The sequence below is a fragment of the Jaculus jaculus genome, chromosome 18 (genome assembly GCF_020740685.1).
Source record: "Jaculus jaculus isolate mJacJac1 chromosome 18, mJacJac1.mat.Y.cur, whole genome shotgun sequence".
In the NCBI taxonomy this organism is placed as follows: domain Eukaryota; kingdom Metazoa; phylum Chordata; class Mammalia; order Rodentia; family Dipodidae; genus Jaculus; species Jaculus jaculus.
This window is the reverse complement of record NC_059119.1, coordinates 24,114,138-24,140,998: the sequence shown is the minus strand read 5'-3', so window position 1 is coordinate 24,140,998 and position 26,861 is coordinate 24,114,138. Positions and strand designations below refer to the sequence as shown.

Genomic DNA, 26,861 nt, shown 5'->3' with positions numbered 1-26,861 from the left:
GCAGAGGTAGGAGGATCGTCATGAGTTCAAGGCCACCCTGAGACTACATAGTGAATTCCAGGTCAGCCTGGGCTAGAGTGAGACCCTACCTCGAAACCCCCCCCCCAAAAAAAAGGAGGGGGCTAGAGAGATAGCTTAGCAGTTAAGGCGTTTGCCTACAAAATGAAAGGATCCAGGTTTGATTCCCCAGGACCCGTGTTAGCCAGATGCACAAGAGGCACACATGTCTGGAGTTCGTTTGCAGTGGCTGGAGGCCCTAGAGCACCCATATCTCTCTCTCTCTCTCCCCCTCCCTCCCTCTTTCTCTGTCAAATAAATGAATAAACAAAACAAAAAAAAAAAACTATACTGACACTGCCACCTGATGGCCAGTATCAGGAACTGCACGTCCTGTGGCCTCTCCTCACCTCAAAGGTTACACACTAGTAAATCACTGGTCTTCAACCTCACAAATTATGCCAGTCCACACAATCTACTCGAATATTTCCCTCAGAATGCCATTAGGCAATGTAAATGCTGTTCTGTCTGATCTATATGCTGTCCTGGCAGTATAGCAAGCACCAATCAAATGTAGTTCTCACAGTGCAATAAAGGCTATACAAAACAGGCAATCTTAGACTGTACTATATAATATGTAACCTCTAAATCAGAAGCATATATGCACACTACTGAAATCTTACTTAATTCCAGGTGGAATGCATTCACAGTTCTTGCTTTCTTTCATAGTGCTGAACCCATAGTGCACACACCAAACTCTGGCAGCTCACAACACAGGCAGCTCAGAGCACTGCCTTCTCTCCCTCCCTATAAACTAGCATAAAATACAGAAAACGTGGAACTGTGTTCAACACAATCATTCCTTCATGAACCTCCTACATCTTATCTAAAAGTTGCCTCTAAGATCTAGATACAATATAATAGTCTAACAGTTTCAGTAGTATAGTGGCTGTCACATTTGCCTCAAAATAAAACATCCTACTTTGAAGTACCATTACTTTAAAATAGCTCCCAATTTATTGTTATAAGAATTATTTTAACAGTATAACAGGGTACATTGAATTAATATTCTATAAATCATTTGAGCACATGTTACTGGACCAATGACTACAAACATTTATAGCATTTAATGTACCATTTTTAGAGTTGCCAATTTAACTGCTTAAGGTGCAGGCTCAAAACAGTTTATGGTATGACAGGAGACAAGGCAACTTATAGATGAAAATATCAAATACAATTTTCAGAAAAAATATAATGAAATCATTTAAACTATCAAAATTAATCAACAAGATAAATGATGTAAAACATTAAGCTGTCCCCTTCTTAAAGCATTCAATACACGTGAGAACCCCATGTCCACTTCTGAAAGCGTTCAGTACATGTAAGAATTCCATGTCCACTTCTGAAAGCATTCTATACAGGAGAGAATCACAGACAAACACTCATATTCTTGCACTGGATGGAGACAGAGGACCAGATAGATGTGATGGTTAATTTTTCAGTTGTCAATTTAGCAGAATTTCAAATCACCATGGGAAAAAAAAATCTCTGGACATGGAGGGATTTTCTAGATTTGGTTAACTACATTGAGAAGATCCACCCTAAATGTGAGCTGAACCATTCCATGAACTAGATTCATGGACTGTACAAAAAGGAGAAAGCGAGAGCTAAACACCAGTAACTCAACGTTCTACTTCCTGACTGTAGATGGGTGTGGCCGGCTGCTTCTTTCTCCTGCCACTGTCTTCCCAGCCACAATGGACTGTATCCCAAAAACTATAAGCCAAAGTAAACCCTTCCTAGTTGGTTTTATCAGATATGTGTCCTAAAAATGAGAAAAGTAACTAATACAATAGCTTCTCGGGTTTCTTTTCGGATATGTGTACAAATATTTTATTACCTACTATAATCCTAGCAATACTCCGTGCTAGGTATACAAAGTAACAAAAATTCCATACTGTTTTGCACTTACACTCTAGTGAAGAGATAGAGAAAACGGAAAAAATAATTATGAATGCTAAGTACTGTGAAGGGGAACATGGAGATGCTAGAGAAGGAGGAACAGATTAGACATAAAAGAAAGGCTATTAGGGCCAGATGTGGGGGCACATGCCTTAAATCCAAGCACTCAGGAGGCAGAGATACAAGGACTGCCATGAGTTCAAGGCCTCCCTGAGACTACACAGTGAATTCCAGGTCATCCTGGGCTATAGTGAGGCCCCTGCCTAGGAAAAAAAAAAAAAGGTTATCAGAGCAATCAGATTTAAATTGTGAGCCAAAGGAAGGTGAGCTAAGATACAGAGAGCTCTGGTTCCACAGGAAACCCCTAAACTGAACAAGCAGGAGAGTGAGAGGATCTGATTTACATTCTTTTTTTAATTTTTTTTTGTTTTTATTTATTTGAGAGCAACAGACAGAGAGAGAAAGAGGCAGATAAAGAGGGGGAGAATAGGCCAGGGCCTCCAGCCACTACAAACGAACTCCAGACGTGTGTGCCCCCTTGTGCATCTGGCTAACGTGGGTCCTAGGGAATCAAGCCTCGAACCAGAGTCCTTAGGCTTCACAGGCAAGCCCTTAACCACTAAACCATCCCTCCAGCCCCTGATTTACATTCTTCAAAGAATCACTCTGCTCATGGACTCAATGTAGAAGGAAGAAAATGTGGAAACAGAAAATAAAGTGGAAAACTAGGTAACAGTCCCAATGAGAAATTTGATACTTGGCCAACTGAAGTGGATGGACAGAAAGCAACTGATGGGTTTCTAGATTTATGGGGGAGACAGGCTGCAGGGCTTGGTGATGGGTTTAAGCATAAAGGACAGGGAACAAGAGCTATTAAAAGATAACTCTGGCGCTGGAGAGATGGCTTAGCGGTTCAGCGTGTGTCTGTGAAGCCTAGGGAACCCGGTTCGAGGCTCAATTCCCCAGGACCCACGTTAGCCAGATGCACAAGGGGATGCACGCGTCTGGAGTTCGTCTGCAGTGGCTGGAGGCCCTGGTGTGCCCATTCTCTCCCTCTCCCTCTCTCTCTCTCTCTCTCTCTCTCTCTCTCTCTCTCTCTCTGATGCCTCTTTCTCTCTGTCTGTCGCTCTCAAATAAAAAAAAAAATTACAAAAAGATAACTCTCGGGCTGGAGAGACAGCTAAGGACGCTGGTTTGAGGCTTGATTCCCCAGGACCCACATTAGCCAGATGCACAAGGGGGCATAGGCATCTGGAGTTCATTTGCAGTGGCTGGAGGCCCTGGCACATGTCCTCTCTCTCTCCCTCTCTCTCTCTCTCTCTCTCTCTCTCTCTCTCTCTCTCTCTCTCTTTCTCTCTCTGTCACTCTCAAATAAATAAATAAAAATAAACAACAACAACAACAAAAAGATATGAAAGACTGGAGAAAAGCAAAACGGGAGTCAGCTCTCCCTCTCCATGGTCTCCTTAGACTATTAGTAGAGCACCTTTTAAGGACAATTAACTCGCCAGGCACAGAGGTACATGCCTAGAATCCCAACACTGAGAGGTGGAAACAGAAGGATCAGAAGTTCAGTCATCCTTGGCTATACTGCAAGTTCAAGGCAAGCCTGGGATACATGAGACTCTCTCAAAAAAAGATTTTTTAGCCAGGCATGACAGTGCACGCCTTTAATCCCAGCACTTGGAAGGCAAAGGTAGGAGGATCACCATGAGTTCGAGGCCACCCTGAGACTACATAGTAAATTCCAGGTCAGCCTGGACTACAGTGAAACCCTACCTCAAAAAAAAAAAAACAGAAAAAGAAAGATTTTTTTAAAATTTAAACCTTTTTATATTGTGAGGTTATGTGGCAACATGCTGCAAAGGAGACAAGGTCAACTGAAATAAAATTAAATACAAATAGTAGATTAAGCCATTCCATCAATGTTCAATTCAACAAAGTCCAAAACCATAATTTTATTTTTAAAAAAAAATCTATTCTTAGGAAATACATATAGAAATATTTAGAGCTGGAGAAAGATTGCTCAGTGGTAAAGGCTCTTGCCTGTGAAGACTAATGACTTGGGTTCAATTCCCCAGTACCACGTAAAGCCAGCTGCACAAAGTAGCACATGCATGTAGACTTTGCTTACATTGCCTAGAGTCCCTGGTCCACCCATTCTTTCTCTTTCTTTCCCTCTCTCTTTCCCTACTTCCCTCTCCTCCCCACCCCTGCACACAATGTTTTTTTTTTTTTTTTTTTTTTTAGGTAGGGTCTCACTCTAGCCCAGGCTAACCTGGAATTCACTATGGAGTCTCAGGGTGGCCTTGAACTCATGGCAATCCTCCTACCTCTGCCTCCCAAGTGCTGGGATTAAAGATGTGCGCCACCATGGCCGGCATAAATAATTTTTTTTAAAAGAAATATTTAGGGCTGGAGAAATGGCTTAGCAGTTAAAGCACTTGCCTGTGAAGCCTAAAGACCCAGGTTTGATTCCCCAGTACCCATGTAAAGCCAGATGCACATGGTGGTGTATGCATCAGGAGTTCATTTCCAGTGGCTAGAGGCCCTGGAACACCCATTCTCTTTCTCTCTCCCTCCCCCAATCTGTCTCTTTCTCAATCTCTAATAAATAATAGAATATTTTTTTAGAAATATTTAGGCAAGGCTCACGCCTTTAATCCCAGCACACAGGAGGCAGAGGTAAGAGGATCACCGTGAGTCCAAGGCTAGCCTGAGACTACATATTGAATTCCAGGTCAGCCTGAGCTAGAATGAGAGCCTACCTCAAAAAAAATAAAAATTTTAAAAATTTAAAAACATATATACACATACACACACACACACACACACACACATTTACATGTGTGTGTGTGTATATATATTCAGGATGTAAAGGATTATGATGTACAGGCAAACATGTATGTATACAAAAAACATACATATAAATATAAATGTGTGTGCATACATATGCAAGAGAGCAAATGATAAATTAGCAGGCAAATCTTGATAACGGGTATTCAAATACTCTTTGTATACTTCTTGGCCTTGCAACATTTCTCCAACTATGAATTACCAGATAAATTTTTAAGGCTGCCAGTGTTGCACTCATGACCTCACAGTGGCTGACACTATCTGTACAAGACCTGCATCATATGAAGGCAAAAAAAAAAAAAAAAGACAAAAATACAGATGACATCAAAATAGAAGAGTAACTAGTTGGAAAGAAGGGCTTTAAGAGTGGGGCATAGGTCAGCCCCAGATTTCTCTTATTTGTGCTAAACAATTCCACTTCCTTCCACTTATATGTGTCTACCTATCCAGTGTCCAGCCCATCCAGCCATCTTCTCTTTCTCATTAACCAAAACTGAGTCCCCACCAGAAAGATAAGGCATCAACTCACACTCTACAAAGAGAAGATGTATAAAAGGGGAGGACGGTAGGAGGCTTCTTGCAACCTGCAATCTCTCCTGAAGGACAATACCTAAAGCTCTGCTCTCCAGAAAGTACTATGTCCTGATCTGTAGCAGACTGCTAAATGACAGCTGCCTTTCAGCTTTGTGTCTCCCTTTCTCAGATTCACTTTAGAGCCACAGTAACTGGATGTTTCACTTTCTCTCAAATAAAGAAAAATAAAATAAATAAAAATAAAAAGTAAGGAGCCAGGCGTGGTGGCGCATGCCTTTAATCCTAGCACTTGGGAGGCAGAGGGAGGAGGGTCACCGTGAGATTGAGGCCACCCTGAGACTACATAGTGAATTCCAGGTCAGCCTGGACCAAAGTGAGACTTTATCTTGAAAACCCCCAAAAAATAAGAAAAAATAATAAATAATAAAAAGTAAAAGGCTGAGGCATGAATCTCACACTTTAAAATCCAAGTAGGGCTGGAGAGATGGCTTAGTGCTTAAGAGCTTGCCTAGGAAGCCTAAGGACCCCGGTTCAAGGCTCGATTCCCCAGGACCCACGTTAGCCAGATGCACAAGGGGGCACACGCATCTGGAGTTCGTTTGTAGTAGCTGGAAGCCCTAGTGCACCCATTCTCTGTCTGTCTCTATCTGCCTCTTTCTCTGTCTGTCGCTCTTAAATAAATAAATAAATAAACAAAAAAAATTAAAATTCAAGTATATGCCAGGTGTGGTGGCACACACCTTTAATCCCAGCACTCAGGGAGGAAGTAGGAAGATCACCATGAGTTTGAGGCCACGCTGAGACTCCATAGTGAATTCCAGGTCAGTCTGGGCTAGAGTGAGACCCTACCTCGAAAAAACATTTTTGTTATAAAATAAAAATAAATAAATAAATAAAATCCAAGTATATTCTATGTAACCAGTATTAGCAACACAATGTAAGGAACATTTCAGTGACATGAAAACACATGCCATGTTTAGACAGAATTTTATGGGGCTGGAGAGATGACTTGGCAATCAAAGGCACTCGTCTGCAAAGCCTTACAGCCAGGGTTCAATTCCCCATTGCACACATATAGCCAGATGCACCAAGTTATGCATGCATATGGCATTCGTTTGCAGCAGTGAGGCCCAGTCAACAGCGTAACCTTGCTCATTCTCCTCACCTCTTGTCCTGCTTGCAAATCAGCAAATAAAAAAGTTTTTAAACACATGCACAAAAAACCTTAACAATTTACTGTGAAAAGTATTTTTCAAATGCTATGCATGAAAGTTTCAAAGGTAACTGCACTTAGTAAGAATGCCATGAAGTATTCCAAGTAAAACTGAAAAGTATCTTTGCTAAATGATTACACAGTAACACTTTAAAATGTTCCACTGCCAAATGTCAAATTACCAAATGCTTTCAAATTATACTTTTAAGCTATCAAATTAACAAAACAGTCACTATCTAGTAAGGCTCCATTCGCTTTTACCACTCAGCAAGGACGGAACTCAAGGCACTCAAATTCAAATATAACACAACCCTGTGGTTTCGGTTGTCCTTCCAACCACTTAGAACAAACTCCTGCTGCTCCCTACCTGACACAAGTCTACCTGGGGTTCTTGTCACGTCTGCACAGCACTCAGGAGGGCTTCCTAACGCGTGGAATAGCTGCCCAAAGTTACTCTTCTATACTGACCACCTAGAAGAGCTCCAACGGTCCAGCCCCAGTGACAGCCACATTCAGCCAGAAGCCCTCAGTAATGGTGACCACAATATCTAACTACCAGCTTCACCTTTCCAGTTAGGAAGAGAAGAATACAGTGTATACTGCTGGGTACTTTGTCACACCCTTGCTGTCCATTCTCCTAGTTCCCTCAGATCTCCCCAACTCATATACAAAATTCCTCAAATCCATCCTGCCCCCTCCAATATCACCTCATGTCTCAGCACAGAACCTCATCGTCCCTAGCCAGTATTCTAGCACGCTGCCTTAATTCCATGCCTTCCCTTTGTTCCCCATAATCCATTCTTTACACTTTTTTCCAAAATCAATACTCAGACTTCTATCTTATCATGTCACTCTTCTATTTAAAACCTTCCTGGGCTATGTCTCAAACAGTGCTAGCAGCAGCAACCGGTACTAAGCACCTGAGTGTCAGGGACATATTCATTTAAAGACCGAAATGGTGAGAGTGTTCTTTCCTAATAACGTTCGTTTATTTATTTATTTGCAAGGCGAGAGAGAAAGTATGGGCACGAGGACCTACAGCTGGTGCAAACTCCAGACACACATGCCATCTTGTGCATTTCGCTTTACATGGGTACTGGGGAAATGAACCCTGAGTTGCTAGGCTTTGTAGGCAAGTGCCTTAACCACTGAGCCATCTCTCAGCTCCTAAAATATTCTCATTTTGCAAATTTAGGGAAACTAAAACTTGGAGAAATTACATGATACATCCATACACAGCTAATCTGTGAAAGAACCTAAGACTGCAAAACCAAGGCTGAGCCAGGAAAAGCACCAATTAAGAGCCAGCCTGAGCCTGAACTACAGAGGGAATTCAAGGTCAGGCTGGGCAACTTAACAGACCCTGTCCCAAAATAAAGATACAAAGTGAGGGGCTGGGAAGAAGGCTCAGTGGATAAAGTGCTCAGAGTTCAAGCTGAGGTACCAAAGTTCAATCCCCAGACTCCACGTAAAAGACCAGAAGCTGGAGCAGGTCTCTGTATTCTCAGCATGATGTACTAATGGGCTACAGTCACACGTAGGAACACAGAGATATATAACATAATACAATTAAAATGATTTAAAAGTCTTGGAAAACATACAAAATGGGCTAGGAATGTACTTTAGTGACAGGACAGCTTGCTAAGCAATGTGATATTCTGGGTTCAATCCTCAGTGCAACACATAGAGATCTTAACCTCAGTACTCCCTCTCAGCAATACCAAACCAAAGGACCCGGATCACACTGTGCCCTCTCGAGGCACTTGACAGAAGCATGAACTACTGCCTCGACTCAAGGGAATTCTCCATTCTTTCTCACCCCCTCTAGTGGGAAGGCCCTAGGAAAGTTGATATAATCTAAAAGATTGCACACACCCATGCTCTACTTCAAACTGCTTCAAACAAATTGTTCAAACAGATCTTCCAAAGAAATATCCTAGTGAAACTCTACTGCCGGCCTCATAAAGACCTAAATTCATCAGAAAGTAAGTAAAAATCACCAGCACTTGGGAGGCAGAGGTAGGAGGATCGCCATGAGTTCGAGGCCACCCTGAGACTCCATAGTGAATTCCAGGTCAGATTGGGCTAGAGTGAAACCCTACCTTGAAAAAAAAAAAAAAAGTGAGTAAAAATCAGAAAGCTCATAAAAACTTCCTTTGCAAAATATTCTCAAAATACACATACAATCTTTGTAAATAAGTAATTAAGTCATTCCAAATATAAGGGAGTTTTTAAGGGTTTTTGTTTTTGTTTTTAGACAAAGTCTCACTATGTAATTCAGAACTGCCAATCCACCTACCTCAGCCTCCTGAATGCTCAGTGCCATTACGTTGGGCAACTCTAAAGTTTTAAAGTGCGCTTTCTCATAATCTTGTAAGTTAGATAAATCCTACCCACAATTTATGGTTAGGAACCAACGGAAACTAAAGAGCTCTTCCAGCATTATATCCAGGTTTGCAGAATAATTCTTCAATACCATTTCCTTCTGAAACACTAGATGGTGTGGCAGAACAATGATTATGTTACCACATCTCAAGTATCACCACATGAGGCCAGTAACTTCCAGGAACACTAAACAATGCCAGCAAGAGTTTCTTCTGGGCATTAGCTGGCAGTTAAACAGCATTGCTTCAAAGTATTACTTAAATGTATTCATTTAAAATTCCCCACACTAAGGCTCACATGTTTGTCTGCTGGAAATCTTGAGCTTTTCCTATAATTAACTGTTTTTAAACTGGCATTTGGACACTAAGCATAAAGTGTTATTAATATATTTTCATGCTCATGAAGACAGTGTCTGTAAAATCATTTCCAGCAATTCTCCCAACCAGACCTCAGTTTCCACTAGGCTTTTTCCCAGTTACCATAGCAAATAATGTTCCTAACCCTTAAATTTCTCTCTAAATTCAGAGATTATAGCAAAGCATCTACTAGAAATATCTGGAAATTGCCTTTAATAGATACAAAAGGGTTAGTCCATGACTCATGTACTATTCTAGGGAGATCAACACAAAATTACTTTGCCTATAGCATTACTAATGGCTATAATCAACATGTACTTCCTAACCACATGCCATACAGGTCTAATACCAAGGACTAAGCACAAGATTTACTTGAAAGGGACATTTTAAGCTGTCAACTCGGGATACTAAAAAGTTTAAAGAGATGGAAAAGGAAGAGATCCATCAACAAGATTTGACAACTAATGACAAATTTCACATACGAGCACAGAAGTCAGAGACTACCACAAGGCTTACAATTTGGGTACCTAAGTCACTTGCATCAAAATTAACCAAGATAGAAAAATGTAATGAGGGCTAGGGCTCAGTAGTCAAAGGCATCTGCTCACAAAACCTGCAGGCCTGGGTTCAATTTCCCAGTACCCACGTTAAGCCAAATGCACAAAGTGGTACATGTATCTGGAGTTCGTCTGCAGTCCTACTGCATCTCTCTTTCTCAATAAAGATGCAGTGAGTGCATGGTTACAAGTCAATAAGGGCAACTAAGAAAGAAGAATGAAGGATGAATGAGAGTGTGCTCTCAACGGCAAAGGGAGACAGTGTGTCAAGACCATGGAGGTGGGTCTAGAGATGACTCAGTGATTAAAAGCAATTGCAATTGCATGCAAGGCCTGATGGCCCAGGGTTCAGTTTCCCAGGAGCCACATAAAATCAGATGCAAAGTGACATATGCATGTGCAGTTTGTTTTCAGTGCAAAGAGGCCATGGCACATTTATTTATTCATTTTCTCTTTCTCTCTCTCTGTGTTTGCAAATAATAAATGAAAGACTAAAGGTGGCTGGTGGTAGCAAAAGTAAAAACTTAAGGAAAATATGAAAAAGATACCACCCCAGGATACCTGGGATAATGTGGTTTAAGAAATACACGGAGGGCTGGAGAGATGGCTCAGCAGTTACATGCTTGCCTGTGAAACCTAAGGACCCCGGTTTGAGGCTTGATTCCCCAAGACCCACGTAAGCCAGATGCATAAGGGGATGCATGCATCTGGAGTTCGTTTGCAGTGGCTGAAGCCCTGCCATACCCATTCTCTCTTTTTCTCTCTCTTGCTCTCTCTCTCTGCCTATCACTTTCAAATAAATAAATAAAAATAAACAAAATAATTAAAAAGAAAAAGAAATACATAGAATCTCCGGTGGTATTTTTTATATGCTAACGAGGAAACTGGTTTTGCCTCAGGGCCTACATAACCTCAGGACGGTGACTGCTTGATGACTAAGGCATGATTAGATGGCTGGACTTTCAATCCTGCTTCCAAACCTCCAGAGAGGAAAGAAAGGCTGAAGGTCAGGCTGATCAACATAAGCAATGATGTAATCGATCATCTACATTATGGAGCCTCCATAAAACCCCAAAGAACAGGGTTCATAGAGCTTTTGGACTGTGGGGTATGTGCAGATGCCTGGAGGAAGTGTGACCAGAAAAGACATAGAAGCTATGAGTCCCTCCCACATGCCTGCACTTTACATAGAGCTAGTAACTTGTCATATGCTTTATAATAAACCGGCAAGCATAAAATGTTTGCCTGATTCTGAATGTAAATGAGGTGAATACAAGGAGAGGCCCCTCTGACCCTGACTTACAGTGCTTATTAGTCATAAACACAGGCCAACATGGAGCTTGCAACTGGCATCTGAAGTGGGGGACATGCTCATAGGACTGGACCTTTACCTAGTGGAATCTTGGGGCAGCTCCGGGTAGACACTGTCAGGTTGGAGGACGCTGTAGGAGATCCATGTGCAGTTTTAAGTGTTGCACTGGGTGGTGTGTTGGAAAAACACTATCATCTAATGGTGCCCTAGATTCTTCACTATTGACACTTTTACTATGTTCATCACATGGCATCATAATGATCGGCAGATGGCAACCTTCATTTTCCCAGCCTGTCATTACCAGCACTAACAAATGAGGGCCACAGCAAACAGCAAACCACAGTCATTCTAATGACCGGCCACACATGAAACATGAACGCTGCGAAGAAACCTAAGTAAACTGCAGGGCGGTGGGTGAGAGGTTAGTGTGGGGTCACTCTGGAGGCAGGAGTTTTAAGACATGCTGAGTCTTAGTGGGAAGGGTGACTGAGGACCTCCAACTACAGGTATTAAAGACAGAGAGAACAAAAAGGGAACCAGAAGGAGTAAATTCCAGATACAAATAGAAATCTGGGACATAGAATAAAACTGCCAGCAAATCTTACTATTTGCTAATAAGAAAGAATATTTAATAAGCCAGGCATGGTGGTGCATGCCTTTCATACCAGCACTCTGGGGGCAGAGGTAGGAGGTTCACTGTGAGTTCGAGGCCAGCCTGGGACTACAGAGTGAGTTCCAGGTTACCCTGGGTACAGTGAGATCCTACATAGGAAAAAAAAGAAGAAGAAGAATATTTAATAAAATATTAGTTTCCTAAGATGATTTAGATAAGAATGTTATTGGATTTGCTTATCATTGTATGGGAGTAGGGGTTGAGGCAGGGTCTCACTCCAGCCCAGGCTGACCTGGAACTCACTCTGTAGCTCCAGGCCGGCCTTGAACTCATGGTAAACCTCCCGTTTCAGCCTCCTGAGCACTGGGAATAAAAGTATGCCTCACCACACTGAGCCTTATCATATACTATATCTTGTATAAATTAAATGGTATAAATGACCATCTAAATGTGCCAATCAAAAGTCAAAATTGACCAATTAAGTTGCTTTAATCAACCATTCACTCAACAAAAATTTACTGTGCCTGTAAATGGAAGGTAAAACATCAATCATGAAAGCAATAAGTAAAATGGCAAATATTTCAGTAAAATAACTACAAAATGTTAAAATGTTAGAGAAACGCATCAGAGAATATGATGAGAAACAAGTAGAAGTGGCAGGATAAAAATATGCCTACCAACTTTCCCAGAGGAGGAGGCATGGGTACTCTCACCACTCAGAAGAAGGATGGAAAATTCAAATCTGCAGAGCCTACATCAAACCCAGCATGGTACAAAACTACTACAAGTAAGTCAGCAAATATTAGACAACTAATTCATTCCCTAATGATTCATTCACACTATGGTTACCTACATTAAAAAACTTCCATTTTGGCCTAGATATCCATGACCTCATAGTGCCTGACACTACCTACACAAGACCATCATAAGAGGAGGAAAAGACCATGACATCAAAATAAAAGAGAGACTGATTGAGATGGAGAGGGGATATGATGGAGAATGGAATTTCAAAGGGGAAAGTGGGGGGGGAGGGCATTACCATGGGATACTTTTATAATCATGGAAAATGTTAATAAAAATTGAGGAAAAAAAAGGAAAAAAAAAAACTTCCATTTTGAAAACCAGTCACACACTCTGTTCTAGGAAATCATGGAAGGGCACGTATTCTTCAACACTTCTCCCCCATAGCCACCATCTTTATTTGAGGGGGAAAAAAGGAATACACAAGTGCATACAGTATACTTTAGACTAACATGTCGCAAAGTCTCATGTGTTTGAACCACTGGTAACAAGATGGTGGGGCTGTTTTGGAGTTGTGGAACCTTCGCAAAGCAGGACTCCTTTAGGAAGTTGGGGAAGTGGGTCAGTCACTGAGGGTAGGCCTTGAAAGTGACAGGCCAGTCCAGCTTCTGGCCCCAGACTCTGCTTCCTGACTGCCAGCTTGATGTCACCTGCTGCCTTGCACCCCACCGCCACGCCTCCACCACCATCCTGGACTGTACCTTCTCAAACCGAAAGCCAAAAATCAGTCGTTCCTCCCTCCTCATTATGCCAGATATTCTGTCAAAGCAGCAAGAAAAGCAACACAGCATCTCTAACGATGCTGTGAAAAAATAGTGACTGACTGGACGAGATCAAGTGTGATAGCAATGCACCTGAGATACTTAAGTTAGAATGAAATTAACTTTACTTATGCCTCAAAGATATGCCTCTTAAATAAAAAGTTGTGCCTCTTTAAAATTATTTTCTGTTGGATTACTCTATTAAGTATACATAATGAATTTACACATATAACTATGCTACGAAAGAACTTACCTTTTTAAAAAGAATAATTGCATTCTGGAGTTAGAGGGGCCAAGGGGTAGGTCATGGATGAGCCTAACAATGGTACCAAACTGACTGTATTCTCTCAGTACAAAACTAATTAATAAAAAAAAGAAAAATAATAAAAGAAAAATAAAAAATAATAATAGAAAAATTTTTTAAAAAGAATAACTGCTTGATTCCACTTGTCACCTTTTTTTTTTTTTTTTAAAGTTTTTTGAGGTAGGGTCTCACTCTAACCCAAGCTGACCTAGAATTCCACTATGTAGTCTCAGGATGGCCTTGAACTCTGCCTCCTGAGTGCTAGAATTACAAGCAGGTGTCACCAGGTCCTGCCACCTGCCACCTTTTTAAATTCACTCTACCAATCTTCTTGTAAGAGCTGCCAGGTCTAAAGAAATGGTTGAGTGGTTAAAGGCACTTGCTTGCAAAGCCAACAACCCAGGTTCAATTTCTCAGTAACCACATAAAGCCAGATGCACAAAGTGGTGCATGCATCTGGAGTTCATCTGCAGTGCCAGGAGGCCACGGCTTGCCCATTCCCCAACCCCTCCCCTCTCTCCCCCTCCCTCTTTCTCTCCCTCCCCCTCTCTCTCTGTTTACAAATAAATAATTAAAAACAAAAACTGTCTAGCCCTGCTGTCTCCAATTCCTGTCTGCCATTTCTCTCTCAAACCCATCTAATCAAGCTTGCACATCCACATCCCCCAGAAACCGAGCAGTTGAACCTGTTACTTCTTAGGTCTCTACGGGCACAGCGGATTATAAAACACTTCCCTCGGCTTCATGGATACCATATACTCCTCTCCTTCTTCACGGCGTGCTTCCTATTCTCTCGCTAGTGTGCGCGCATGCGCGTCCCTCTGCCTGTGCTGTCTGTATCTCTCTTTCAGTATTACCAGATCCCAAAGGAATTCTATGGACTTCTTCCTCCCACACTCATTCCCTAACCTATCTTTTTTATTTATTTATTTATTTTGTTTGTTGTTTTTCGAGGTAGGGTCTCAGCCTAGCTCAGGCTGACCTGGAATTCACTCTGTAGTCTCAGGGTGGCCTCGAACTCACTGTGATCCTATCTCTGCCTCCCAAGTGCTGAGATTAAAGGCATGCACCACCATTCCCAGTTTAACTTATCTTATTTTGTTAAATATTTATTGATTTTATTTATTTGAGAGAAGAAGAGGCAGATATATACATACATACATATACATATATATATAGAGACAGAGAGACAAAGAGAGAGAGAATGGGCATGCCAGGGCCTTCAGCCACTGTAAACGAATTCCAGATGCATGTGACACCTTGTGTATCTGGCTTACGTGGGTCTTGGGAAATCAAGCCTGGGTCCTGTGGCTTCACAGGCAAATAAATGCCTTAACCACTAAACCATCTCTCCAGCCCTCCATCCCCTATCTTAATCAGTCGTTGAGGTGTTAAATGTTATCGTGCCAATCACTTGAAACTTGCATCTCTGGCCTAGACCTCTATTGTAAACTGCAGACTCAGTATACGTACATACTTATACAATAGCTCCACCTGGACTGCTAACTTAGCATATCCACAGCTGAACTCATTATTTCCCCCTAAAACCTGCTTCTTCTGCAGTCTTCTCATCCCAGTAAATGTCAATTCCATTCCAGTTTCAAGCTGTGTCCTATCCATCATCCTACTGTTGACTCTATCTTCAAAATGTACACAGAATGGGAGTACTTCCCCCAATTTCTGCCTAGAATCAATACCCTCACCTCCCCGGAGAGAGCCGACGTAGCCTGCTGAATGATCTCATCCTGCCCTACGGCTAACATCTCTGCTTGGCGGCTGGGAGCGCTATGTACAAGTCGAGCTGGGGTTATCGCTCAATGGTACAACACCTGTCTTGCACCAAGGACCTGGAGTTCAATCCCCAGCACTACAAAAAAAAAAAAAAAAAAAAAGCAAAATAAAATGCTCCACTGGCTTTGCACGTTTCAGAGGAAAAGCCAAAGTCACAGCGGCCTATACAGCCACATACGATCTGACCACCCCAAACCTAGGCCCCTGCCACATGTCACCTGACAATCGTTCCGCTCAGAGCCTTCGCTCAGTTTGGGGTACATGAGAACATGCATGCATGTGCGCGCACAGGCCACAGCATTCAGGTGCAGGTCAGAGGACAACCTGAGATACTAGTATCTGCCCACTACCTTGTTAGAGACAAGGTCTCCGTCTATCATGGCCTCTGCAACTAGCTTGGCAGAGACTTCAGAGCTCCCACAGAGCCAGAGGCACCTCAGAATTACCAACACGTGCATGTGTGCTCCATGTGTCCGGCTTTGCACGGGTTCTGAGGATACAAACTCCAGTCATGTGAGGGCACAGCAGGCACTTTAACCACAGGGCAACTCCCAGTCCCCTCACTGACACGCCTGTCACTCTGGAAACAGCGAGCTGTGGCGCACAGGATCCTCTGCAAGGCTTATCAGATGTTCTCCCCAGCGTTACAGATGGCTTTCGCTCAAGGCCCAGTCCCCGCGGGAGCCCGGGCGGTGTTCTTCGCGTGCGCTCCTCTCCTCGCTCGCCTTTCCTAGTCTCCACAGCACTAGGCTTCCTGCATCCTGTCACTTGAAGGCAAGCGCCACAGCGCCACAGAACTTGCTTTGCTTGCTGCGCTATTCCTAGCAAGCGCTCACATGCCTACTGAGAGATGAATGGGTGAATGAGAGAGGAAAACCCAGACTCAGGACCTGGTGTCAAAAGCCAAAGTGGGAGAATGTATCCATGCAGCCGTTCTCAAGGCCTGAGAAAGAAAGCGCCACCTGCAGGAGGGGCCACAGAGCCCAGCACAGAACTAAGCTCTGTCCGTCACTACCAGACAACGAGGAGGAGTATAGAAAGGGAGGAGGGAAAAAGAAAAGATGACTGCCCTGGCCTCCTCGTCCTTGGAATACCACCTGGTTGCTTCCTGTAAACTGGTCTACCAACCCTGACCAGAATAACACCAACCTCATCCTACATTAATGGCTGTTATGAACAGCTCATGCTTTTCCAAATTATGTTCTTCTGAGAAAACTGTAACTTCCAACACTAACTCCAGCTGCCAAGACATAATGGTCAGAGAAAGCTCTCAAATTTCCACAAAGCACTCAAGGCTGCAACCAAATATCATTAAGGCAATGACAAGAACAAGTCAGAGAACCTTCTGGTGTCTGTCTCTCTGTTGTCCCTGGTGTATACACTAGCGGTTCAGTCATCAAGGATCCGGTATCTTAAGTATGGGGAGAGGACTGGGAAGGGGGGGCTGGGAGGAGAGAGGACTGGGAGGAGAGCAGATAACTCAAAGCCACAACACTGACTTTTTTTAATTTTCCCATTTTAATTTTTTAATGTTTGTATTTATCATTGATTTGCACACAGAGAGAATGGACATGTCAGGGCCTCCTGCCACTGAAAACAAATTCCAAACACATGTGCCACTTTGTACATGTGGCTTTATGTGGGTAATGGGGAATCAAGCTTGGGCCATCAGGGTTTGCAAATAGGTGCCTTTAGCCAACGAGCTCTCTCTCCAGCCCTCTTTTTCCATATTAAAGAGAAACAGAATGTTGGGAAATAAAAAACACCTATTAGCATAAGAGGTGTCATCAGGCTTTTCAATACTAGACACGAGAACAGAAATCATGGATCAAAACTGAGGTATCCAGAATCCTCAGCTAGGGAGTCCCGAGATGATCCTATCATTCCTACTTTAGAAATGCAAGAAGAGGTGGCGCACGCCTTTAATCCCAGCACTTGGGAAGCAGAGGTAGGAGGATTACTGAGTTCGAGACCACCCTGAGACTACATAGTGAATTCCAGGTCAGCCTGGGCTAGAGTGAGACCCTACCTTGAAAAATCCAAAAAAAAAAAAAAAAAGAAAGAAAGAAAGAAAGAAAGAAAGAAATGCAAGAGGGCTGGGAGTTGGGGAGGCAGAGATAGGAGGAGGATCAGGAGAGTTTGAGGCCACCCTGAGGCTACATAGTGAATTCCAGGTCAGCCTGAACTACAGTGAGACCCTACCTTGGAAAAAAAAAAAAAAAACCTGCTAGAAGCAGTGATGGAGAATGTAACAAGCATGGAAAAGAAGAGACTGTTTTTCCTCTGTCCCTTTCTATTCTACTTAGCAAGTACAGACAGTGGGGAGGTAAGAGCAAATGGTAGCAGAAAAAAAATTGAAGAAAATTCCTTTTTTGAGTGACTAAAAAAACAGACATATCAAGAAAGTTAAAAATTGACCAAAGAAACTTAAGGCAGTCCTTCACACATCTTCTAGAATCATACAAAGAAAACAGAGTAGGTCTTCATTATTTGGAATGAGCTATGCAATTTTTAAAACCAACAATCCTCAAAGAGGATCCTCCCACCATATGCACAGTCAGCTTCCACTCAACAGAGGAGAGCAGACAGGAGACGACTCCACTGTAATGGCTGCAGCAGTTAAGACTCTCTCCGTTGGCTCTCCAATGGCTCCAGACCTCAATTCAGGCACCCAGACGTCTCTGAAGGAAGAGATGTTCACTCTGAGACATAAAAGCAATTAGCTCACTAAAGAAGAGCTAAAACCTCAAAGATTCATAAAGAAAGGAGTGTTCTGATTGGCTAACTCCCACAGGCTGAGTCACACCCCAGCCTCAACACCCTAGCAAGCAGAAGAAAGAAACCAAAAAAGGCAGTAAGTCAAAACACACAGGAAGCCACAGGACACTGACCAAGGCATGAGGTGGGGGCAAAGGGGCAGTAACAAGAGAAACATGTCCCGGGAGGGCAGAGAGCAGAACTAGCCATACTCTGAAGTGGCATTCCACACACCAAGACTCTCTGCTCCTCGCCATCCCCCGGGAGCTCCTCTTCCTCCACCTACGCTGACTGAGATCCGGTGTTTCCCAGATCAGGCCCTTGCCCTCTTCCTCTACACTGTTACCCAGGTTCCCATGTACCCTCCTCTCAGGCCTTACCACTGACAGGCACACAATCTGTCAGGGATTCGATGTGTCACCAGATTAAGGCACGATACATCACACTCCGTGCAATGAAAACTGTAAGAAAGTGCTATGAAAACACATTACCTGTCAGTGCCCTACTCAGCTCTTCCCATTCTCTGTAAATCAGTTACTCAGTCTTGCATTTTTCAGGAACAACCTTGATCTCCACCTCCACCTCACAGTTCAGACTTCATCTCTCATATGATCTATGTCATGTTCCCTGTGAAACACAGTTCAGTCTTTCCACGTTCTTACATCAGCCATCTCCCTAAGAGTGAAACATACCTATTTTAAGACCAACAATCCTCAAAGATTCAAATTAAGCTACTAATAAACACAGTAAACAGGAAAAAAAAGCATCAACACTCCTGGACTGAGGGTCTTATTTTGAGAAATATAGTTATCTTTCAACTGTCTAAGTGAAGAATGCAAATCCTTCATACCTCTTCCGAAGAAGGCAGACTAGCAGCACACGCCTTTAATCCCAGCAAGAGGTAGGATTGCTATGGGGTCGAGGCCACCATGCGTCTACATAGTGAATTCCAGGTCAGCCTGGGCTAGAGTGAAACCCTACCTCAAAAAAAAAAAAAAAAAAAAAAGTCAGACTAAATCCCCATTACACTGGTTACTAGCTGTTACCTTTAGCAGGTCACTCTACATCTTATCCCCAAAATGCAGCTACAAAAGAAGCTACCTTCATGGTGGCTATACGGAGTAAGAAGGAAACATCATGACAAGTTATCAGTACAATGTATCTGGTAACTACAGTCCTGGCCTATCTGATCTCTCTAGAATGCATCATTTCCCAAAGGGAGTAGATAACAAGATTTTGGTTCCATGTATTTTTAAGTCAGAAATGACCTTCATGAAATTTGTGGTTTGTCTAAAATTTACCATAATATTAATATACAGGAGATTTATTATTCTTCTAAGCAACAGTTTTAAATTTCATGTTCATATTTCTATTCTGACAAATATTTTTTTAAAAGTATAGCTCATATAAGCAAAAGCTTTAAGACACTCAAAATTTAAAAGTATACAAAAGGTTTTGATTCTGAAGACTTGGAGAACTGCGATGCTAGATAATCTAATGTTCTAATACTCCGTTTCCTCATTTCCTCATCACTTATTTCATTCATTCATTCATTCATTCATTCATTCATTCATTGTGTTAGTGTGGGCCCGTACATGCCACAGTGTGCGTGTGGAGGCCAGAGGACATCTTTTAGGTTGATCCTCACTTTCAATCTTGTTTGAGGCAGGGTTTCTGGGTTCACACGCTTCTGGGAAACTCTCTTGTCTCTCTGCAAAATGTACTGGGGTTACAAAAGCCAGCCAAAGCTTCCACATTTACATGGAGTCTGGGGACTCAAACTGAGATTCTCAGCGTTGTGCACCAATTGAGCCATCTCCCCAGCCCTGTAAATTATTTTCTAAAAGTAAATACCAGCCAGGCATGGAGGCTGGCTTTAGAAGTGTAATAAAAGTAAGCATGGGGCTAGAGGGATGGCTTAGTGGATACGGCACTTGCCTGCGAAGCCTAAAGATGAGTTTCTGTTCCCCAGGACCCATGTAAGCCAGGTGCACAAGGGGGCGCATGCATCTGGAGTTCGTTTGCAGTGGCTGGAGGCCCTATTGTGCCCATTCTGTCTGTCTGTCTGTCTGTCTGTCTGTCTGTCTGTCTGCTTCTGTCTCTCTCTCTCTCCCATCTCTCTCCCTCTATCTGCCCCCTCTCTCTCAAATAAATAACTATTTTTTTAAGACAGTAAGCATCAGATGGTGGCATAACATCACTCTCAGATCTCACTATTAAAAATAAAAATCACAAATCATTCTTTAAAAGCCAGGAAGCTAATAAAATTATAAAACTGCAAAGCCTTTAATACTAAAAGTATCAAAAATAAACCAAGCATAGTGGTACACGCCTATAATCGCAGCAGCACGTGGGTAGAAGTAGAATGACCAGGCGTTCAAGGTCAGCCTGGGCTACAGGAAACCCTGTCTCAAAAAAGAAAAAAAAAAAAAAAACTAAGTAGAATAGGGGCTGGAGAGGTGGCTCAACAGTTAAAGGTGCTTGCCTGCAAAGCCTCCTGGCCCAGGTTCAATTCTCCAGTACCCCTGTAAAGCCAGATGCACAAGGTGCACATACATTACTTGCAACAGTGAGGTGCCCTGGCCCGCCCATTCTCTATCTCTCTCATAAGTAAATAAAATGTTTTAAAACTTAAGTAGACTAGCAACATTTTTCAATTCAATTAGTATACTTAAGGTACTAATACTAATAGAAATTGGTGGAAATACTTAAGCAAAGAAAAATAATCCATAGGAGATAATTAAACTAGAAAGATTAAACTAGGTGTGGTGGCTCACACCTTTAATCCCAGCATTTAGGAGGCAGAGGTAGGAGGTTTGCCAAGTCCAAGGCAACCCTGAGCCTACATAGTGAATTCCAGGTCAGCCTGGACTACAGCAAGACCCTATCTTGGGGGAAAAATTGCTGTTTGTTAGGTAGCAAGTACCCTTATCCTCACTTGAAATAATCAAATTTAAGACAGCTTAAAAAAAAAAAAATGAGGGCTGGGTAGATGGCCCAGTGGTTAAAGGTACTTGCAAACAAATCCTAACTGCTCAGCTCAATTCCCCAGTACCCACATAAAACCACAGCAAAAAGGAGCCCATGCATCTGGAGTCTGTTTGCAGTGGCAGGAGGCCCTGGCGTGACCATATTGACTCTCTTCTTCTCTCAAATCAGTATTTTTAAAAACTTAAAACAAAAGGCTGTAAACAAAATTTAAGCAGGGTATGGTAGCTCACAGCTTTAATCCCAGCGCTGAAAAGGCTGAGGTGCAGAGGATTACCCTCAATTCAAGACCAACCTGGGCTACAGAGTAAATTCTAGGTCAGACTGCGCTAGGGTGACAGCCGACCTGGGAGTAAGGGGAGTAAAATGTCAGTCAGTGTCTCCTTCATCGACTCTGAGGCTGCTGTTCCTTTCAGGGGCCTTTAGTTCGTGACAAAGATGCTACAAAATGAGAACTGCAGAATGACAGCACTCCACAGGATCAGAGAGGGCAAGACGGATGGACTATTTGGACAAGACTCAGGTAGTATTTTAGAAAGGTCTTGAAGGTCAAGTATAGTAACTGAACTACTTACAAAATGATAAGCAGCATGGATGCCAGTAACAATTTTTATAACATTGTATAATAATCCAAAGGTAAAAAAAAAAAATTTCAAAAAGAAAATGTATCAAATATTAAAGTAAATATTAAACATTACATTGATATTTCAACTAATGGTATAAAACGGCACAGACACAACAAGAAATAAATAAATATTCTTTTGACCTTATTTAACAATTATATTATTTGTAAAAAGCCTGTTGTAATTGGTCAAGCCCATTATACAAGGTGAAGATGTCAAAACTGACTTGTCAAAAAACATATAACCACAATCATGAATCCCTAAAAAGCTATCACACAGAAGCAGCAGCTCTTTTTACATACAGACAAATCATGCATATAATTTTAGCCAAGCTATTCTGTAACTGTATTATGTCAAAATCTCATTTTACATCAAGAGACTGTCTACAAGATCTCCATATGGTGATCAGAGGACCCCAACACCAAAGCACCAACTATGGCTCCATAGATGGGAAAGGCTCACTTTCTCCTAGTTCCCCAGTGAGGGATCTTGTTTCTCCGCCACTCAAGAGCTTTAAGGACTAGGAGTGGCATCTAGGAAGGTAGAAAGTACAAGCAGATTGGCTCACAGGAGCAGGAAAACTGCACAATCTTAAGGTCATGAGAGGTGATTCTATGTAATCTCAGGCAAGTTACTTGCTTTAACTGTTTCATGGTAAAAATGTTAAGAGTTGAACAAAATAATCTGCTAATTCTTTCAAATCTGGTATCTATTTATGCAACAGAATCCTAACAAGTACCCAGTTCTCACCCAACCCTCACTCAGATGGTCAAATAATGACTAAGAATTACACACGTGGCATTGGCAGTACATTATCTGAAATCCCAACACTATGAAGACTAAGGCAGAACTGTGAAGAGTTTGAGGCCAAGTTAGGAAACCTTGTGAGTCCAGGCCAGTCTGGGCTATCACACTGATAATCTTTCTCAAATAAGTAAATAATATATATTTCAGAACAGGGAGCAAAGTTGAAATACAAAGATGGTCAAATACCTGGATCATATTCTCAGCTCTGTCCCTTTCTACCCATGTGACCTTGGGCAAATTACTGCACCTCAACATAAAGTTCCAGAACCAATGAGGCAGTAATCCTTATTGGCAATGCTCTCTAACTCCAGCTTTCCAAAAGGAATTTAGTTTATTTCCATCATATTAGAATTCCATTTGTTACCAAAAAAAAAAAAATTTTACTTCATTTTCAGCTCATTAGACGCTACTAATTGTATTTATTCTAAATTTTCTGATGCTGAAAGAGACAACCTAAACATATTTTGCTTATCTTAAATCAATATTCAAGTCTAGAACCAGTCCACAAAATGCATCCAGTAAATAGATTTTGGGCACCTAAGCTCACAATTAGAAGAATGAGATGTCTGGACAAGATTCTGAGGTAGTATTTTGGTAAGATCCAAGATGTTTACTACGAAGACAAAAACTCGTAACAGAATGAACGGTGTAAGGAAGGTACCATGTGTGAACTACAAATAGTCACACTGAGAAGACAGCATCATTGCAGATGAAACTAGAATGTGGACAAGTACCCAAAATTGTGAAAAACTGAATGTTACCAATTTAGACTGTGAAGAGTCATTGAAAGACTTTTTTTAAAAAAAATACATTTTATTTATTTATTTGAGAGCAGGAGAGAGAGAGAGAGAATTGGGCACGCCAGGGCCTCTGGCCACTGCAAAGGAACTCCAGATGCATACTCCCCCTTGTGCATCTGGCTTACATGGGTCCTGGAGAGTCGAACTGGGATCCTTTGGTTTTGCAGGCAAAATGCCTTAATCACTAAGCCATTTCTTCAGCCCCTCATTGAAAGACTTCTAAACATGAAATCCAAGTCCTCTTCATACCCCATACCATAAAAGTAAGGCAACATGCAAAAAATTCTACCTGTGGAAAGGTAGAATAAAAACTTGAAGAATTCCTGCTCCAGGAGAACTGTTAGCTCTTTCTCACTTTGGCACAGTAACAATTGAAGACAGTTCCAATTATGACTAAAGGGTTGGGAAAAGTGTATTTTTAACCTAAGGATTATTTGAGGTCAACGTTACTCAGAACACAAAAGAAGACCGCCATATGAGAAATGAGCAACATGGGCTGGAGAGATGGCTTAGTGGTTAAGCCCTTGCATGTGAAACCTAAGGACCCCAGTCCAAGGCTCAATTCCCCAGTACCAAGGTATGCCAGATGCACAAGGTGGTGCATGTGTCTGGAGTTCCTTTGCAGTGGCTAGAGGCCCTGGAGCGCCTATTCTCTCTTTCTCTCTCTTTCTTTCTCTGTCTGTTCTTCTCAAATAATAAATAAAAGCAAATCAAATTTTTAAAAAATGAGCAACATGTTTTAATAAATTAAGAGACAAACATTAATCAAGTCCAGAAAGAAAATTGACCTCTGGTAAAGGATTCTGAATGTTTATATCCTTATCATATATGGTTTACAAATTACGATGTTTTTTTATTTCTCTTTTGCAGTAAATTTGATTAAACATAAGTTCCTTTAGTCTAAAGTTATGCTTTTGGGGGGGAAAAAAAACCTGTCCAAGCTGGGTGTGGTGAAGCATGTCTATAATTCTAGCACTTGAGAGGCTTAAGTAGGACCACCAAGGCCAGCCTGGACTAGAGTTCTGGGTCATCCTGGGCTAGACTGAGATTCTGCCTCAAAGGAAAAAAAACTGGGCTGGAGAGATTGCTTAGTGGTTAAGGCGCTTGCCTGTGGCAAGGACCCAGGTTCGAATCCCCAGAACCCATATAAGCCAGATGCACAGGATGGCACATGCATCTAGAGTTCTTTTGCAGTGCCTAGAGGCCCCTGGTTCCATCCACATTCATTCATTCGTTCTCTCATAAATAAATATATAAATAAAATACTGTCCATATGAATGTGTCGTTAATATTTTAATACTCTGGAGGAAATGAATGCCTTTCCAAAAGACTGCTCTTCAAAGTCTAAAGCTCCTTGTCTGTCTTCTTAAAATAGTACATTCCAGTGTGGGACTACGAAGAGACTGTGCACCGCTCATTTCCACAACGCCAAGGCCCCTCTAGGAACAGCAATCCTGAACTGATTGGGTAACTATAAAGATGAATTTTGCAAATCACTGAAACCCAAACTCCAGCTTGAAGTTGGATCACCACCACCGACCACCCACGAATGATTCATTCCTCCTTTTACTTGGGTCAAAAAAAAAAAGAGAGAGAGAGAGAGAGAGAGAGAGAGAGAGAGAAGGGGGAGGGTACATTTCAAAACCATACAAAGCTAGCAGAGGTTGACAGAAGAGACTGGAAAAGCACCTGAACCTTCCAGCACGCGGTGAGCCACCAAAGTTTTCTTCTCGGGGTGTGTGTCTAGGGTGTGTGTCATTGTTTGGGCTCAGTAATTTAAGGTGGCAGTGGGGGGAGGACACGACAACAACAAAAAATAAAAATAAAAATAAAAACCCTACTCATCGGGCTCATTGGGAATACCCTGGTCCTTTCCCTGATGGACCCAGCATCCTGGCTTGGCAAATCCCGGGGCATCTATCTCCTCCTCGCCCTGATTTCCCACACAACCTCCCCCCCCACACACACACCTCCAAGCCCAGGTCGGATCCCAGCCCCAAGCCCCCGGGGCGCCCGCGGCCCTCGGCGCCTGCTCCCAGCCGGCGGGGGGCCAACGGGGACTCCGGGCCTCGGGGCTCCACGCACGCCCTCCCGCCCGCCCGTGTCAAGACCGCTCCCCGGGGCGGCCTGCGAGGGTGACGGGCCCCCCGAGGATGCCGCCGCTCAGCCCCGGATCGCGTCCCACCCCCACCCCACCCACCTCCCACCCTTCATCCCCGGGCAGCCCGGAGCTCGCGACGCCGGCGCGCCGGGCCCTGAGCCCCGGAGCTCTCACCGTGCTGAGGTCGCCGCCGCTGCCTCCGGGGCTGCGCTTTAGCCGCGCCCGGCGGGGACGGAGGATGGCAAAGAAAAAAAAGTATGGCCAGGGCTGGAGGGGAGAGGGCTAGGGTTAGGGTCAGGGGGACGGGGAGGGAGGGAAACACCCGCCGGTCACATCCCCGGCCGCCGCACGCACGCCCGGCCCGAAGCAGCCAGCAGCGGCATCGCGGATTGTCCGAGGCCTAGAGGGAGCGCCCGACTTCACAGCCGCCGCGCCCCCTCTCCCTCACTCCCCGCCCGCCAGCCCGCCTCCTTCCTGCCGGGCCTCGGCCGCCCGGACTCCGCCCTCCTAGGGGAGGGGGAGGAGCCCCGCGCACCGCGCGTGCGCGACACCGCCTCACACCTTCCCTCCCCCGCCCCCGCAGGAAGCCCGTGCGCAGGCGCGAGCCTCACAGGCCTAAGCCACGCCCCCTGCGCCTGACTCCCAGCCTCAGCCTATAGCAGGCCCCGCCCCGCTCTCGCTCCAGCCGCCCCGCCCCGCCCCGCCCCGCGCCCTTCCCTCCCGGGCTCCACTGACCTTGCCTCTTTGCCCCCTGACTCAGGCGTTTTGCTTTGGTTTTGTTTTTCTTCCCGCCTGCCCGTGGCTGCCCTCACGTGCAAGTGGCCTCTCTCGGGACTCACGTCCGCGACTCGGCCCCATGGGCGGACCTGTCAGCTCCCTGTGCAGACTGAACGAGTCAGGAGAGATGGGAAACACACACCTCTGCATTTGAAGGTCCGTGCCACCATGCCAGCACCCTGAACTCTGAGATGAGGGGAAACTGGGGGCACCCCAGGGCTGAGAATCCAAGGTGTCCTATGCTGTCCCTTATCAGAGTTCCATTGGCCAGGGACCCAGGTCTCGCTTCGCTTTGGGTGGTTATCACCCACAAGCCATCTCTCCTTCCTTCTTAGATGGTTGGATCAGTCCTTGAGTCTTCCGCCAAGCAAGCCTGCTGGATCTGACTGGCTGTTAAAGCCCCACAGCTAACCCTTGATCTAGTGCTAGGCTACCTGCTCTGAAATCATTGGGGTCCCCCACCATTTCCACTGCCGTACATAACATTTAGAAGGAACCTCTTTGTCCCCATAGGATTATGCTCTCTAGTGTCAAGATCCCATTAGTCTTTGGCTGAAAGAGATGCT

General features: G+C 43.5%; 1 protein-coding gene across 4 annotated transcripts in view; it reads right to left on the bottom strand.

The window, feature by feature from the left end:
* The window catches only part of Ccser2 (coiled-coil serine rich protein 2), a 134,214-nt gene extending 108,261 nt beyond the window's left edge, over positions 1–25,953 (bottom strand). For 3 of the 4 annotated variants that reach the window (XM_004658007.2, XM_004658008.2, XM_045137187.1), the window contains exon 1: positions 25,693–25,953. The gene's annotated coding sequence lies outside the window, so the exon portion shown is untranslated. Of the gene's footprint in view, positions 1–18,690; positions 18,875–25,692 lie in introns of all 4 variants that reach the window. The other variant, XM_045137186.1, reaches the window with a different exon arrangement.
* Positions 25,954–26,861: the final 908 nt, after the last annotated feature.